The sequence below is a fragment of the Mobula hypostoma genome, chromosome 24, assembly GCF_963921235.1.
Source record: "Mobula hypostoma chromosome 24, sMobHyp1.1, whole genome shotgun sequence".
Taxonomy (NCBI): domain Eukaryota; kingdom Metazoa; phylum Chordata; class Chondrichthyes; order Myliobatiformes; family Myliobatidae; genus Mobula; species Mobula hypostoma.
Genome location: NC_086120.1, coordinates 42,819,909 through 42,825,908, shown reverse-complemented (window position 1 = coordinate 42,825,908; position 6,000 = coordinate 42,819,909). Strand labels below are relative to the sequence as shown.

At 41.3% G+C, this 6,000-nt stretch overlaps 1 long non-coding RNA gene across 1 annotated transcript in view; it reads right to left on the bottom strand.

The window, feature by feature from the left end:
* Nucleotides 1–776: 776 nt before the first annotated feature.
* Nucleotides 777–6,000, bottom strand: part of LOC134337543 (uncharacterized) — a 281,379-nt gene continuing 276,155 nt past the window's right edge. The window contains exon 5 of the long non-coding RNA XR_010016021.1: nucleotides 777–866. This is a non-coding gene — a long non-coding RNA (uncharacterized LOC134337543). The remainder of the gene's footprint in view (nucleotides 867–6,000) is intronic.

Genomic DNA, 6,000 nt, shown 5'->3' with positions numbered 1-6,000 from the left:
GGGGGTCCCTGATGATGGATGCTGCTTTCCTGTGACAGCACTCCATGTGGATGTGCTCAATGGTGGGGAGGGCTTTGCCTGTGACAGACTGGGCTTTTTGTAGGATTTTCCATTCAAAGACATGGAAACACCATACCAGGCTGTGATGCAACCTGTCAATATACTCTCCACCATACATCTATAGAAGTTTGTCAAAGTTTTAGAAATCTTCACAAACTTATAAGGAAATAGAAACACTGCCATGCTTTCTTCATAATTGCCCTTACGTGCTGGGCCTGGAACAGATCATCTGAAGTGATAACACGGAGGAATGTAAAGTTGCTGACCCTCTCCACCTCTGATTGCCCGATGAGGACTGGCTTATGGATCTCTGGTTTCCTGCTCTTAAGGTCAATAATCAGTTCCTTGATCTTGGCTGACACTGAGTGAACGGTCTTTATTATAGAACAACTCAGCAAGATTTTCAGTCTCCCTCCTATATGCTGATTTGTCACCACCTTTGATTCAGCCAATGACCACAGTATCGTCAGCAAACTTAGATATTACTGTTGTATTGCACATTGATTGCTTGCCAGTCTTTGTGTGCAGATTTTCATTGATTCGATTGTATTTATTGTTCTGCTGTGAATGCCTGCAAGTCATTGAATCTCAATATGGTGACATATAAGCTTAGTGGCCACTTTATTTGGTACAGGGGGCACTTTATAAATTGGCCACTGAGTGTATGTTCATGGTCTTTTGCAGCTGTAGCCCATCCACTTCAAGGTTTGATGTGTTGTGTGTTCAGAGATGCTCTTGTACACAGATTATCCTCATAAGGGCAGGATTAACATTCCCCAATTTGCTTTCCTTTAATTGTTTCTGTCCTGAAAGATACAAAACCGGAGTAAATTTAATGAATTGAACTGTAGGGCTGTGGTGTTCTCGTCTCCATTTTTTCTCTCTTAATTTTTATCTTTTTATCTGTCTCTCCTTCTCCCTTTCCCTCTCCTTCCCATTTCTCTCTCTCTCTCCTTCTGCCACCCCTCCCTCTATATACCCTCCCCTCTCTCTCTCTCTCTCTCTCTCTTTCCCTCTCCCAACCCTCACCTTTCCCATCTTCCCCTCTCTCTTTATCTCTCTCTCTCTCCCTCCCCTCTCCCTCTCCCCACCTCTCTCTCTCCCTCCTTCCTTGTTATGTTTTGCAATTAGAAACTAACTGAGGGGACATGTATGCTTAACTTTTGCTTTAGTGGAAGCGTCCATACATGACGTGGTGCTAATGATGTATGTCATTCATGTACTTTTACATATACATGTACCTGTATTGAATTATTTAAACAAAGAATGCTTAATTAAACAATATATTTATAACCCAGTCTTGTGCTTACCATTATCAGATTTTTCATCAACAGCATACAGATTTGTGTTCTTTTTGAATCTGCAACTTGACTTTCTATCTTTATCTTTTCCCTGCGCAGTCCGTTTATTTCTGTCTGCCTGACATGCTCTTTGTGTGTGTCCTACTTTGTTGCATTTTCTACAAGTTTTGCCTTTAAACCTGCAATGTTATGGTGTATGTGAGCCCCTGCCCCAAAGGTAACACAATTTATTCGGCAGATAGATTTTTGGTTAGATGTTGCAATTTTGTTCACACTCACTTTTATTCCTGACTGCAACTCAATTGTGTCTGTCATTGTTGCTTCCATTGATACGGTGATTTCAACTGCTCTTTTAAATGTGTTGTGCTTTAGTTAGGATCCATTTTTGAATACTTGCTTGTAAGATTCCACAATCTAATTGATCTCTTAGTACATCATTAAGTCCATTACCGAACTGACAATGCTCAGAATGTTTCTTCAATTCAGCCACTTACACTGAAATGGATTCCTGTTCCTTTTGATTCCGTTATGAAACCTAAAGCATTCTGAAATCAACAATGGTTTAATTTCTAAATGTTCCTGTATTATGTTCATGATATCAGCAAAGCTCATTTTGGCTGGTTTGGTTGGAGCAATCAAACTTCTAAGCAAACTGTATTCCTTTAAGCTCAATGCACTCAGCAAAACTGGCACTTGTTTCTCATGGGCTATTCCGTTTCTTTTAAAATACTGCTCAATTTGTTCAGTATATATATTCCAGTTATCTCTTGTTCAATTGAAGGCATTTATCTTTCCAAAGTAGCCAGTCATTTCTGCTCTTTTTATTTATTTTTATTATTATTATCACCTGGTACTCACTGATTATGAATCCATGAATTTATCCAATTTCTGCCTGTTTTTAAAACTTGAACGTCTCTCTCCTCCCTTCCGAAGAAAAGAACATATTGCGCTTCAACAGGTAGGTAGTTGTCTGGGGTTTCTTTTAAAACTTACTTGTCACCACTGTTACATTTTGTAACTTCAGAATCTAATCAAAAGAAAAACATGGGAGATTGGGAGAACATGTATGCTTAATTTTTACTTTAGTGAGGCACGCACCTGTGATGTGGTGGCTTAATGCTGTATGCCATTCCCATACTTTTACATATAACCCTTAATGAATTATTTAAACAAAGGATGCTTAATCAAACAATATATTTACAATATTACTCAATTATTGTTGAAATATTAAATACACAACACTACCTCTCTTCTCTTTATACGTGTCCCTTCTCTCTTTATGCCTCTCTCTCTTCCCCACCCAAATCTCTTTACTATCTCCAACAACTCTCCACACTTAGTTATGTTTTGTTCATTGTTCTGCAGTTAAAGTTGCATTAAAATTCTTTTTGATGGGCATCTTTGGATATTATCAGATTTTTTAACAAAAAATTCTAACGATCAGAGATTAATTTTAGAATTTCAAACTCTCTCTGGCATTCTAGGTCCTTTACTCCTTTACACTGGTGTGATCACACGGCAGTGTGTTGCCGTTGTAATTCCTGGTGCAGCCATTAGGTGTCTCCGGAGAAATATCTCCGTCACGTCACTTGTCATCACAATACGGCTCTCTCAGTACTTGTACCCACAGATGAAGGGAAGGCCATCATCTGTGTGCAGATTGGGTGGGGTGAGGCGGCTTTGAAATGGCGGTCTGTGTTTACTCTTCAACAAGCTGCATTCGTCCAAAATTAGTCCAAAAATAAAATAGAACTAGAAACACTCAGCAACATGTGTTAAGAGAGAGTGAAACAGAGAGCAAGAAAGAGAGAGAGAGAGGGAAATAGAGAGAGAGAGAGAGAGAGAGAGTGGGAAATAAAGACAGAAAGAGAGAGGGAAATAGAGAGAGACAGAAAGAGAGGGAAATAGAGAAAGACAAGAGAGAGAGAGGGAAATAGAGAGAGAGAGAGAGTGGGATATAGAGAAAGACAGAAAGAGAGAGGGAAATAGAGAAAGACAGAAAGAGAGGGAAGTAGAGAAAGACAGAGAGAGAGAGAGAGAGAGAGTTTCACCGACCACCTTTCATCAGAACTTAATTGGCTTTTTAACATGTATATATGAAAAGTTATTCTATACATAAAAAACATCTACTATTGAATTTTATTTACTATTCAGCTGCATGTTTTTACATTCATTCTTTGCATGGAAAACAGAACAGTACGGATCGGTGCAGACCTTTTGGCCCACAATGTACCAATTTCAAGATAGTTCTGACCTTTTTCAATCTACTCCACAGTCAATCTAGCCCGAATGGTATATGGCATAGGTACTTTGATAATAAGATTACTTTGAACTTTGAACTTTGAACTTCCCTGTTACACAGCCCATAACCCTCCGTTTTCCCTCCGGCCACGTGCCTAACTAAGGGTATCCAGATGCAGCCTAAATCAGTGGCGTAGCAATGAGTGTAACACTTTGCCGTGCAACTGATCAATGCCCGCCACTATCTGTAAGGAGTTTGTACCTTCTCCCCTTTTTTTATACAGTTTGACACCAGCAACGTCGCAGGAGTTGCCAGGCAACATTGAACTCAATGTAGGTCTTCCTTAGAGACTCCAGCTCTGGATTTTTTCCTCAGGGTTTATTCCCGAAGACTCCCCATGAGTGGGTATAGCCGCAAGGCAGTGGAGCTTTGAGATCAGAAATTTCCTTCTCCTAAAAGAGCAGTCAACACCCCCCACTGACGTTCCCTCCCCCTCAACATGACCGACGAGCTCCATCTGAATGATTCATCTATTAACAGTATAGGTATTACACACAGATATTACTTATTTATTTAGAGATACAGCACACAACAGGCTCTTCCGCCTCGTTGAGCCACTCCATCCAGCAACCCATCAATTTAACACTAGCCTAATCACAAGAGAGTTTACAACGACCAATTTAACCAATTTAATGACCAGTACATCTTTGGACTGTGGGAGGAAACTGGAGCACCCGGAGGAAACCCACACATGCACATGGGAAGGAACGTACAAATTGCTTACAGAGGACGTTGGAATTGAACTCAGAACTCTGAGCTGTAATAGCATTGTGCTAACCGCTACACAACCGTGGTGGCCTATAGCACTCTGGGTATTACCAATTCCCACTCTGGCCATTTGTCACTGCTGTTCATAAATAATGAATTTCCCTGCTAAAACAGCAAGCACACACTTCAAAAACTATTGCAGTGGCTGTATTCTATTGGGACCTGGGTTTGTGTCAGAAGTTCATCAATACTGTCTCATCTCTGGCTTTACAACCATCAATTTTAGCATCCTCAGAATTTTAAGCCCCCCCAACCACCCCATTGCCCCCCAGGTTCTTACAGAAACACGAAGAAGTGTTTTTCAAGGTCATGTTTAGGTCATTGTCAATCGACAGTACACGTATACCATCAAATGAAACAGCGTTCTTCCAGGCCAAGGTGCACAACACAGTACACATAACTCACACAATAGCACATAAAGTAATATTACCTCAAATAAATTTAAAAATAATAAGGGGCATATACTGTACGATAGAAGTTAAAAAGTAAATAGTATAACGTTACTGGTGCTTCATACGTGAAGAGACCAGGGTGTTCAGTAGTCTCACAGTCTGGGGGAAGATGCTGTTTCCCATCCTAACAGTTCTTGCCTAATGTTACAGTACTTCCTGCCTGATGGTAGGGGGTCAAAGAGATTGTTGGATGAATGGGAGGAATTATTGACAATGCTTAGGACCCTCAGTGTATGCAGAGCTTTGGATAAATACCCCTAATAGGTGTAAGGGAGACTTTGATGATCCTCTCAGAAGTCCTTGCAATCCTTTGTAGGGATTTACGATCAGATTCCTGTACTAGACGTTAATGCAGCTGGTCAGGACAATCTTGTTGGTGCTCCTGTGAAAACTGGCTAAAGTAGGGGGAGGAGGAGAAGCCTCGGTCACCTCAGTCTTTTCAGAAAGTGCAGACCACTGTGCTTTCTTGACCAAAGAGGTGGTGTTGAGGGACCGGGTGAGATCTGACGCTGATGATCTGAATATCACTTCTGTCTCACTGCCAGGTAGAACAGCATGTGTCTTTCCTTAAGCCAGAACTGGATGAGACTCACCTTTCACAGGCTCCCCGGAGCATCTGTGGACTCTTGGAGCACAGGTTTAGTTTCGGTGTGAGACATTACAGAGACTGTCAGGGACACAACTGACAAGGAGTAATACAGCCTTCGGCTCATCGATTTCACGCTGACACGTCCGGTGAGGCTCAGCTACAGTGAAAAAGATCGCTTGCTGTAGCGTCACAGGCACGCACACTCAACGGCCAATTTATTAGGTACCTCCTCTACCTGATAAAGTGGCCACTGAATGTATGTTCATTGTCTTCTGCTGCTGTAGCCCATCCACTTCAAGATTCAACATGTTGTGCATTCAGAGATGCCCTTCTGCACACCACTGTTACTGTCACTGTAACGCATGGTTATTTGAGTTCTTGTCACTTCCTGTCAGCTTGAACCAGTCTGGCCATTCTCCTCTGACCTCTCTCATTAATAAGGTACTTTCACCCACAGAACTGCAAATCTCTGGGTTTTTTTTTCTTTGTTACAACATTCGTTGTAAACTCTAGAGACTGCTGTGCATG